The sequence below is a fragment of the Scyliorhinus torazame genome, chromosome 15, assembly GCF_047496885.1.
Source record: "Scyliorhinus torazame isolate Kashiwa2021f chromosome 15, sScyTor2.1, whole genome shotgun sequence".
NCBI classification, from domain to species: Eukaryota; Metazoa; Chordata; class Chondrichthyes; order Carcharhiniformes; family Scyliorhinidae; genus Scyliorhinus; species Scyliorhinus torazame.
This window is the reverse complement of record NC_092721.1, coordinates 25,137,330-25,149,694: the sequence shown is the minus strand read 5'-3', so window position 1 is coordinate 25,149,694 and position 12,365 is coordinate 25,137,330.

Genomic DNA, 12,365 nt, shown 5'->3' with positions numbered 1-12,365 from the left:
GTTAATTGTCTGGAAGACAATTGTTTCACACGTTGTATTTTTATTGGGTGCAAAATTGATTGTCAGATAGGTTTTTGCTGAGTTACAGGTGTTTTACGGGCATAAATATCTTTCAGTTCTTCGCCTCCACAGTAGGGAAGTGCGGCCTTTTTCCCTCAGTTATCTGCGGTTGCAAAACCTGTCATTGCATCTGTGAAATGTCAACCACTTTTTCCAATGTGGTAATATAGATGATTACTTCAATTGCACATCAAAACATGGTAAATTGGGCATTGATAATGCCACCCTAATCAGCAATACATTGATGGTGTGGGTACAAGAATCCCAGATGGTATTTCTTCTAAAGACAAGGGGCTGGATTCTCCGTTTCAGGGACTATGGGCGGGAGAATCGGTCGGAGAATCGCCGGGGGGGGGGGGGGGGGGGGGGGGGGGGGGTGAATCCTGCCCTGCCGCCCCGACGCTGGCTGCTGAATTCTCCGGCGCCGGGGTTTTGGCGGGGCGGGAATCGCGCCACGCCGGTCGGGGTCCGTTGGCAGTGGCCCCCCCCGGCGATCTTCCGCTCCGCGATGGGCCGACGGCCGCCCGTTTTCGGCCGGTCCCTCCGCCGTAAATCAAACAAGGTCCGTACCGGCGGGACTTGGTTCTGCGGGTCCTACGGAGTCCTCGGTGGGGGGGGGGGGAGGAGGGATCTGGCCCCGGTGGGTGCCCCCACGGTGGCCTGGCCCTCGATCAGGGCCCACCGATGCGCGGGCAGGCCTGTGCCCTGAGGGCATGCTTTCCCTCCGCACCGGCTGCTGTCACCCTCCGCCATGGCCGGTGTGGAGAAGAACCTCCCTGCACATGCACCCCGATGACGCCAGCGCACGCTGGCGCTCCCGCACATGCGTCAACCCGCGGCAGCCGGCGGATGCACTTTGGCAGCGGTTGGTACGCGCCAAGCCCTTCCGCGCCAATTGGCACGGCGCCAACCCCGCCGCGCTGGCCTAGCCCCTGAAGGTGCGGAGGATTCCGCACCTTCCGGGTGGCCCGACGCCGGAGTGGCTCACGCCACTCCTCGGCGCCGGTACGGCCCGCCCCACTTCGACCGCGGAAATAGTGCCCCCGATCGGCCGGCACCCGATCCGGACCAGCCACACAATAAAGGCCAGTCCCATATGAGGCCCCCCCCTGCCCTCCGATCGGTCAACCCCCGCCATGGCGGTCGTGGACTGAGTCCGCAGCCTCCTCGCAGGTTTCCCAAACAGCTGGGACCATGTTAGAAATACGCCGTCAGGACTTCGGCCGGTCGGGGGCAGAGAATAGCGGGGCGGGCCTCAAGCAATGGCCACAGGTGGTGGATATGCGGCGCGGCGTACCTCCTGGGTACGTTGCTTTTCGGAGGCTGGAGAATTGAGGAACCGGCGCCAGTCCCGGTTCCATGCGTGAATCTGGATTCTCCGTCCCGGCGCCGGACGTGATTTCGGCGCCGGGGTGCGGAGATCCCATCCCAAGAACTTCCCCGGAATGATCCAAAGTTTTGTCTGTGTAGTTATTTTCGAAGGGATGATCTTCTTGCAAGTCCAGCACTTGTGCCTCTTGTGTGCCTAACAAAGCCTCAAGGTGCTCCCTAAATCTCCAATTTAAAATTCTGTGCTGTCTGCAGAAAGTAGACAAAGATTTTTCAAATGTTTTATACCTGAAAGCAATGTTTCTTATTTCTCACCCTCTTAACCGTCATTGTGGTGTTGTTCGGAAGAAACAGTAAAAGTCAGAAAAGTATTTACAATCAGAAATTCATGTGCTGTGAAAAGATGGATTCCTTTATTCTCCTTCTCGACTCCATCTGCTGGTCTCTCGTTATGGTTGCCTTAAGGGAATAAAATGCACAATTCCATTCTCGACACACTACAAGCCAGATCTTGTGGGTTTGTTTTCAGGGAGTACATTGAGCAGACTTTGTACTGACCTGACTGCAGTAAGTGGGTTGGTCATCAAGTCTGGGGGGAGGTGGTGGGGGGGGGGGGATTCCATGTGCCAGCAGTCCTCAACAAGCTGTGGAGTTTTAATTCCTCTGACATTGTGGATTTGTTCCCCATCTAGAGGCCCAGTTATTTGGTAACTGGGCCTCAAGTTGGGCAGAAAGGCGGGCATTGATGCCTGCAGCAGCAGCAGGTACACCTGTACTGGGAACCGGGGCGGGGGCTCATTAGGAATGGAGGCTAACCAGGGGCAGGGGTTGGGCGTAGTTTGATTTGGGTCAGGGTGGCCTGTGGAGTTGGGGTGGCAACCAAAGGGGTGTGAGGCTGATCAGCAGGGGATGCGATCGTGGGGTTTGCTGATTCCCTAGAGGTTGGAGTCCTCAGCCGGTGGCGGTGATTACCCCCTGAGGGGAATTGAAGTCGGCCATTTTGGGAAGGTCATTAAGGGTGACCCCTATCACAGAGGCTCCTCAGGCAGGTAGCAGGCTCCATAAATTAAGTGTGAAAACACTTACCTCCTGAATTAACCAAATCCTCACCTTGAGGAAGTTGCCGGTTTCCCCGACAGTTGGAAAATTTGGCCCACAGTGGTCGAATTTTGAAGGCAGGATGACACAGTCTTATTATCACATTAAAGCTGGAATCCGTCTCCTTGAAGCCATTCACCTACTGGCCTCAGTTAAATCTGGAAATGGATGGGTTGCAGACGGGTTTGGGCTAGACAACCAATTTTTGACACTTTGACCTCCCACCTGAACCAAACGCCCAAATTTTTTAAATTTAAAATTCATCCCAAAGGGCGGGGTTTTCTGGCCGTTCCCACAGCAGGATCGTCTGGTCCTGCCCATGGTGAGCCCCAGCTGCCCGTTCCCCAGTGGCGGAGACTGTGAATCCCCATTGACAGCTGATCCCGCCGCTGGCCAAAGGTGGGCTGCCTCTGCAATTGCAAAACATGCCGTGGGAGTCGGGGAGCAGGAGGGGTGTGGTGGTGCAGGGAAATCCCTCCAAATGTCTTCATAATGTAGGGGCAGAATTCTCCCACCCCCCACCGGGTCGGAGAATTGGTGCCACGCCGCGCGAATCGCGCCACGCCGCCTCGACGCCGGGATGCACTTCTCCGCAATACGGGGAATCGGCACCATTGGCAACGGCGTGGTCAGCGCGCCGCCGGTTGGGGTATGCACCGACCCTCCGGCCCGGGCCGGCACAGGCTGGCGCGTCGATTCTCCGGGACGTATGGGCCGAGCGGCCAAACACAAGGGGCGAAATTCTCCCGAAACGGCGCGATGTCCGCCAACTGGCGCCCAAAATGGCGCCAATCAGACGGGCATCGCGCCGCCCCAAAGGTGCGGAATGCTCTGCATCTTTGGGGGCTGAGCCCCAATATTGAGGGGCAAGGCCGACGCCGGAGGAATTTCCGCCCTGCCAGCTGGCGGAAACGGCCTATGTTGCCCCGCCAGCTGGCGCGGAAATGACATCCCCAGGCGGCGCATGCGCGGGAGCGTCAGCGGCCGCTGACAGTTTCCCACGCATGCGCAGTGGAGGGAGTCTCTTCCGCCTCTGCCATGGTGGAGACCGTGGCGGAGGCGGAAGGGAAAGAGTGCCCCCATGGCACAGGCCCGCCCGCGGATCGGTGGGCCCCGATCGCGGGCCTGGCCACCGTGGGGGCACCCCCCGGGGTCAGATCGCCCCGCGCCCCCCCCCCCAGGACCCCGGAGCCCGCCCATGCCGCCTTGTCCCGCCGTTCAAAAGGTGGTTTAATCCACGCCAGCGGAACAGGCAATTTATCGGCGGGACTTCGGCATCCGGACCGGAGAATAGAGCGGGGGGGGCCCGCCAACCGGCGCGGCGCGAATCTCCGGTGCCGGAGACTTCGGCAACCGGCGGGGGCGGGATTCACGCCAGCCCCCGGCGATTCTCCGACCCGGCGGGGGGTCGGAGAATGACGCCCAAGAAGCCGAGTTCCACCGGCCCCGTTCTAACATCCTTTGAGCCGGCGAGATCTCGGCGTTGAAGGGTCCGGGTGCGGCCTGTGGGGGGAGAGGAGGGGTCCGACCCCGGCGGGGGGGGGGCTTCCGTCGTGGCCTGGCCCACGATCGGGGCCCACCGATCGGCAGACCGGCCTCTCTGCCCCCCGGCCTCCTTTCCTCTGCGCTGGCTCCTGTAGCCCTGCGTTATTTGGCATCGGGGCCGCTGCGGGGAAGAAGGCCACTGCGCATGCGCTAGTTGGTGCCGGCCCAACTGCGCATGCGCGGACCCCACGGCGCCGGGTTCAGGTTGGGGTCGGCAGATGGGGCAGCGGAGGCCACACCAGCGTCGTCCCAGCCCCCTGTAGGCCGCAGAATGGGGTCCCGGAACGGGCACCGACGCCGGAGTAAAACACTCCCGTTTTTACTCCGCCGTCGGCACTTAGCCGCCCGTTGGGAGAATCCCGCCCAAGGTTTCTACAATAAAGTGGACTTTTTAATTGCTTGTCCACCTAAAGAATAAAATTCAACCAACATTTCCTCCCAGATATTAATGTAGTATCGACTTTCAATAGATTAAAGGCAAGGTTTATAAATGTGTTATGTTTCGCTTTAGAACTTTTGCTTTGAAGCTTAGATTTTTGGAGGTTTTCAATAGTTTGAAGAAAATTGACAAAATTGAAAATGTTAAAATGCTCACGCTGATGAAGGGTTCACGTTAGCAATAGGGACATGTTAGAATTTTGGAAGTTTTCATTTAGAAGAGAGGGCAATGGAGCATTTTTTCCCTCAAAGGACAGTAGACGTGTAGATATTTCACAAAACCAGGCTACTGAACGTGTGTTCCTCATGAGAGAAGGGACTGTAAGATATGCCGAAAAAGTGGGTTGGTTGTCTCTAGCTCCACCTGGAGAGATAGGCCTTCTGGAATAATGTGATTTCCTTTGCTGGAAATTCTTCTGTCCCTGCAGTCATCTTTTCTGATGGGAATGACCAATAATAAGAAACTACTAACAGAAGATGTATATTCCATCACATATTCCAGAACTAAAAGGCTTCATTTGTCTTTGTGGCTTTCCGATAACTGTTGGGTTCTGAAGCTGCGATACATCTATGTCGCTCACGCAATGTAATCATCAAATGTAATTGAAATGAAAATGAAAATCGCTTATTGTCACAATTAGGCTTCAATGAAGTTACTGTGAAAAGCCCCTAGTCGCCACATTCCGGTGCCTGTTCGGCGAGGCAGGCGCAGGAATTGAACCGTGCTGTTGGCCTGCTTGGTCTGCTGGGAAAGCCAGCTCTTTTGCCCAGTGTGCTAAACCAGCCCCTACATAATTGTCTTAATTAGGCAGAAGGCAAGCTGGGTGCGTAATTTACGGCACTGAATGTGAGCAGGAAGCGAGAGCGGCCTGTAGAGCATAAACGACAAAGGCAGCTGACAGACATTATGGGGTCTGCTGTTGTCTGACAGAGGAGAGGAGGTGGCTCCTTGGAGGGCCTGCAGCCTCGCACACAGAAGTGGCTAAATGGTTAAATTGAAGGTAATCTGCACAATCTGGAGAAAGATCCCGCAAATCCCAAATCAACTTCAAAAAAGGACCTTTAATACTTACTTCCATTGAACAGTACATGCACCTGACTGGTCAAATTCGGCACTTTGCAAATTGAAAATTGTCTTCTTGCTCCCCCTGATCTGTTAACGATCTCCTCAAGTCCTTACTGGGCTGTTAATTGCGGCTTCCTTTTTTTCCCTCCCCTCCCTCCATCTGAAAATAGACCAGTATTTGGCAGGTGGTGAGATACAGGGCTGCCCTCTGGCAACACAACTTTCATGTCCGTAGCCATTCCCGGCCCACCAACAATTGTAAATCCAGCCCAGAGTCTCAAATACAGATAACTGTTAGGGCCATTCCAGTGAATGGATTTAACTCCCTTCTTATTTTATCATTTTTAGTTTGTTATGACTACCAGTGCCAATACAGAAAGAATACCATAGTGCACCAACTTAGAACCTCTCCAGTCCTGACAGTTCACTTGTCTAGTTGTCAACCAGTAAGTATATCTTTTTTTAAATTTTGACAGGTAAAGTAAAGGTTTACTTTATTATTGAAATGAAGTTTCTCCCTATATATCCAAATGCATTGCTTTTTAGGGTGGCAATGATTATCAAAATTATTATGAAACTATTGCCTTATCCTGTGCAATTTTCAAAGCAAACACTTCATTACAAATATGTTGAGATCTGCAGGTGTTGGGGAAATATCGGACTAGATTTTGCGGTTGTCATGACAGTGAAACTTTAAGCATGTGCTGTCAATGCTTGTCTGTAACTGACAACAACTTCCAAAACTGCAGGTACACATTTGAACTAGAAATCCAGTGATTATTGTTAGTGATTTCACACTTCTCCAGATGGTGTTCTGTTGAAGTCACCCTCTCCATCCCTAAACTACAATGAATTAAAATTCACTGAACTGATGTAAACTTGCCCCTCTGTTGGGTCACTGTCTGTGCGGAGTCTGCACATTCTCCCCGTGTGTGCGTGGGTTTCCTCTGGGTGCTCCGGTTTCCTCCCACAGTCCAAAGATGTGCAGGTTAGGTGGACTGGCCATGCTAAATTGCCCTTAGTGTCCAAAATTTCCCTTAGTGTTGGGTGGGGTAACTGGGTTATGGGGATAGGTTGGAGGTGTGCGGTTGGGAAGGCTGCTCTTTCCAAGAGTCGGTGCAGACTCGATGGGCCGAATGGCCTCCTTCTGCACTGTAAATTCTATGAATCTATGAATCTTTGTGGGCACCTTTCTCCGAGGTCAGCAGCGCGCGCTTCACCACTGACCATGAAATATGAGCTATAGGCTTCAGAACTGAACTTGTTGGCCAAGTGCTCCGATGTTCTTGAGTTCAAAGTTCAAGATGATGTACTTTTATTTTTCTGTTGTGCATACTGTATAGAAGGCAAGCTCTTCTATTATTTACCAAAATATTTATGTCCTAGATATAAGTGAAGAGTTACACTCTCAACATGACTCACTGACCAAGTTAATATGCAGGAAGGAGCTTTCCCTTGGCGTGTTTACCCATTGGGATCTTCCAGTCCCACCACTGTCGGCGGGTTTCCCAGTTGCACCTAATAGCTATCTGTTGTTGGTACAAATAACTCTTTCAACGGATGAGCACGGGGCTTACTCATTTGAATGTATTTTTCCTCCTTCCCTATTGTCCAATATGTTTCCAGGCCGAGAAACTGGACGAGGGAACTGGTCTCCGATGTTTTCCATTGTTCCCGTTAAGTTGGCCACGAAGGAGAACAAGGGTCGCTCAGGATGACTGGTTCTTGCTGCTGTTCTAATTAGCCGTTTTCCCTCAGCAATATGACTTTATGGAGGATCATGGGGACAAACCCACAGCTTACCGTCTATTATATATCGTACTGGTGTTCCAAAACACTGTTCCGATATGTTGCCCGCAGTTCAAATTGCTCGAGAGCTCCCTTGAGCATCTAATAGTTAAAAATACTATCCAGTACATCAGGATCTATCCAGCTGATCCCGTTTGTACAAATCCACAACAAGTTGTTCTGCAAACTGATATGGAAGTTTTACTCTGCTGAAATCTTTCAATTAGCCGATGTGATAAGTTTGCAAATTTACAGAAGCCACTTGTTAGATGGATGTTGTTTACCCCTCAAAAAAATCTACAGGCAGAAATTTAAGCCATATTTGTAATTTGAATCAAAGTCAGAATTTCACAATTGACAGGCCTTTTACAGTCAAATTGTTAGGTATCATATAAGATAGCTATATTGCATTTCATTCTCTTCTAGTTCTGTTTAAATCTGAAGCGACATTGCTTTAATAGAGTCACTACGCCTCACAGTGTGCATGCTATCCTGTTGGAACAACATGCTTGTTGAACTGTTTGAGTGACTGACAGTACATGTTAGAACATAAGAACATAAAAACGAGAAGCAGGAGTAGGCCATCTGGCCCCTCGAGCCTGCTCCACCATTCAATGAGATCATGGCTGATCTTTTGTGGACTCAGCTCACTTAGCCTATCCAAATCCCTCTGCAGACTTCCAGTATCCTCTGCACTTTTTGCTTTACCACTTATCTTAGTGTCGTCTGCAAACTTGGACACATTGCCCTTGGTCCCCAACTCCAAATCATCTATGTAAATTGTGAACAGTTGTGGGCCCAACACTGATCCCTGAGGGACACCACTAGCTACTGATTGCCAACCAGAGAAACACCCATTAATCCCCACTCCTTGCTTTCTATTAATTAACCAATCCTCTATCCATGCTACTACTTTCCCCTTAATGCCATGCATCTTTATCTTATGCAACAACCTTTTGGTGGCACCTTGTCAAAGGCTTTCTGGAAATCCAGATATACCACATCCATTGGCTCCCCGTTATCTACCGCACTGGTAATGCCCTCAAAAAATTCCACTAAAGTAGTTAGGCATGACCTGCCCTTTATGAACCCATGCTGCGTCTGCCCAATGGGACAATTTCCATCCAGATGCCTCACTATTTCTTCCTTGATGATAGATTCCAGCATCTTCCCTACTACCGAAGTAAAGCTCACTGGCCTATAATTACCCGCTTTCTGCCTACCTCCTTTTTTAAACAGTGGTGTCACGTTTGCTAATTTCCAATCCGCCGGGACCACCCCAGAGTCTAGTGAATTTTAGTAAATTATCACTAGTGCATTTGCAATTTCCCTAGCCATCTCTTTTAGCACTCTAGGATGCATTCCATCAGGGCCAGGAGACTTGTCTACCTTTAGCCCCATTAGCTTGCCCATCACTACCTCCTTGGTGATAACAATCCTCTCAAGGTCCTCACCTGTCATAGCCTCATTTCCATCAGTCACTGGCATGTTATTTGTGTCTTCCACTGTGAAGACCGACCCAAAAGACCTGTTCAGTTCCTCAGCCATTTCCTCATCTCCCATTATTAAATCTCCCTTCTCATCCTCTAAAGGACCAATATTTATCTTAGCCACTCTTTTTTGTTTTATATATGTTGGCTGGGAATGTTCTCTGCAGATAACCCATGGCACTTTTGTTGGTAGATAAATAAAAATTTGCCTGTTTAGAGTTGGTGCATTATCCTAATTCCCTTCCAGATAAGATAGCGCTGATGGTCATTTAAATTGTGCTCATAGTGTAGATTTGTTTTATGCAAAATTAGATACCCAAATGAGGGAGAACGACGAATCAGACTACAGAAGGAAGATAAATCACTTGGTTGCATGGTGTACCAAAAACAACCTCTCTCTAAATGTTGGAAAGGAAGACCAAGGAACTGATCATTGACTTCAGGAAGAGCAGCATGACATCTCTCCCTGCCCCCCTTCCCCCCACCCATCTACATCAGTGGCATCGAAGTAGAGATGGTCGATAGTATTATGTTCCTGGGGGGTCACCATCACCAATAGTCTGTCCTGGTCCACACACGTTGATGCAACAGTCAAGAAAGCTCAACAACGTCTCTACTTCCTACGGAAGCTAAAGAAATTCAGCATGTCTGCATCGACTCTTACAAACTTCTACAGATGTGCCATAGAGAGCATCCTATCCAGCTGCATCACAGCCTGGTGTGGCAACTGCTTGGCCCAAGATCGACAGAAAATGCAGAGTGTAGTAAACTCAGCCCAACGCATCACACAAGCTTGCCACCCTCCCATTGATTCTGTCTACACCTCCTGCTGCCTCAGGAAGGCAGACAGCATTGTCAGAGACGCCTCACACCCAAGCTTTGCCCTCTTCCAGACTCTTCCACCAGGCAAAAGATACAGAAGTCTGACGACCCGCACATCCAGACAAAGGAACAACTTCATCCCCACAGCTACTAGACTCCTCAACGGCTCCCCCTCAGACTGATCTGTTCCCTGTAAGAACACTATTCACGACGCCCTATGCTGCTCTTACTCATGTATTGCTTGTTTGGCCCCTTGTTCCACACATTAACCAATCACTATTTGTTAATGTACCATTTGTCAATGTACTCTGTTGATTATTCTTTTGTCTACTCTGTACGTACTGTGTACGTTCCCTTGGCCGCAGAAAAATACTTTTCACTGTACTTCGGTACATGTGACAATAAATATCAATCAATCAATTGAAAGGAATTGAATGTTCTTCTATTTGGGTCAGATGAAGGGGTGGAGAGTGGACTCATGAGGAGCATAAATATTAACATCTTACCAGTTAGGTGGAATGGCTTCTCCCTGTGGTGTACACTCTATGCAGTTTTACGTTATATTCCGTGGACAACGACAAATTACCTCCCCCACATTTGATGCAAGCCTTTTTTTCAGATATGAATAGAGACTGATTTACAATGAAACACATCATGCCTAGGCACAGGGCCCTGAACGATGAAGCCCCGCACTGGCCAGCATTAGTGGGCATCAATTACAGCCTGATAACTCTGAATTTGCTGATAGGCTCATTTGTATTTTTGAAGGCAATGCAGAGCGACGTCAGACTCTGATTGGTCAAGTCCCTATAGAGCAGGAAAATTGACTGGCCTGTATGTTGAAGAACGAGAGGTGACTCGGCAAGGAGCGAGAGATGCACAGGTGGAAGCTCCTGTATTATATTTTTGTGAAAAGATGCAGCTGGCAGAGCTGAGGACAGACCAGCCAGCAACCGCGTGGCATGAGGTACTGGGCGAGGGGTGGCACGACCCCGCTAGGGCTGGGGAGGGCAGGCCAGTCAATAACAGTTCCCTTCCCAAAATAAGGAGATGATAAGTGGTTGTTGCCTTGAAGACCCCCCAGGTGAGTGAGGTAAGTGAGATTGTGAGAATGGGAGAGTGTAAGGGGTGGGGTAGACTGTGAGGTGACGGGGGCGATGGTGGGGAAAGATTGCGAGGGTGTAGGGAGTCGGGGGAAGGAGCATGTGTGATCGGGGGTTAACCAGGGTTGCAGGTTTGCAGGGAGGGAGACTGGTTTGCATTTTGGAGGGAGGGAAGGCTTGTGTGTTTGTGAGGGGAAGAATGGTGAGGAGAAGAGCAGAGTGAGTATTGTTTGAAATGCACAATCACAGCTTCATAGTTAAAAGGTGAATCCAATTTTTGCAGAGCTTGAATTAACATGGGATTAACTGTGCAAAAGCCTGCTCTTTCAAAAAATTCATTAAAATCAAGGTCAATTTCTTTAGCAATGTGAAGTGACATTGTGGCTATCAAAAGGCAAAAAGACAGCTTGTCATTTTACTTTAAAAAGTTTGAAGTATTAAACAGTGGACATACTGCACATTCATCCTCATCCACCAAAAGTATGGGTGAATTCTCTGATGATTTTAACTTACCGATTTTGAGAAGTCCCCCACCACTTGAAAAAGTTGAACAAGAAGTGGACTTTGAAATGGCAATGGAACTACAAAATATTGCTGATTCATCTGTTGAAGTGAGGGAAGAAACGTACCCTGAAGCTGTTGCCTTGTGGTCAAAATCTGTTCCACTGGGTATGATAGAATATTTTGCGCTAAAAAATCCAGAAAACATGGGTAATATGGACAATTTGAGAAAGGAGTTTGAGATTGGAGGCCGAAAACTGGTTAGATGTCTTCATAAGTCCCATTTTGAGGCTGAAGAGAAATGGGTTGACGGAAATTGGTTGTTTTTTTTGGGAAACCTCTCAGGCAGTCCACTGTTATGTTTGCAAATTAGTCCCTGACCCGAATAAAAGGAAACAAGCATTTGTCGATGGGTACTCTAAGTGGAGGAATATTGGACGAGACATTGCTGATCGTGAAACTTCTGTCATGCAAGAGTGCCTTTAAGAACTGGATGTTTAAGCAATGTACCTTTAAGAAAACAGTGATGTCATAGAGTAGGAGGAGCTCAGCTCAGATCAGCCATTTTGCAATTTTGTTTTGCAGTTTTAAAAACAGCTTGTGTGTGTCTGTGTTTGCAGGGAGCTGTGATGTCTGCCATAAAAGACCATCTCTGGATCATCTGGGTGATTTAAACTCATAATAGTAAAGCCTTTAACCTCATGTGATTTTGTTTAAAGGTGTTAAGTCTCTTGGAAGTTTGAAGGAACATTTTAAGGAATTATTTACTGTTGCAATATTTTCTGAGTTATCTTTGAAGTAAGGGGTGTTAAGAGATTAAATGTTTATTTAAGATGTTAAGTTGAGTTCATGGAATAAACAGTGTTTTGTGTTTAAAAACCCATGTGTCCATAATTGTAATCCCACACCTAGGGAAAAAGCCGTGTGCTAGGAAAAGCAACAAATACATTAAAGGGAGAGGTTGGTTGAACTCCATGATACATTTTGGGGTTCTGAAAATGCCTCGCCCATAACAATTGGGGGCTCGAGGGGGATAAAAGTCTATCTATTGGATTGGCTTTTGTGAACTTAAAGACAGTGAAGGATTGTTGCTTTTCCGGTGTGGTATTTTAGTTTAAGTGGGGA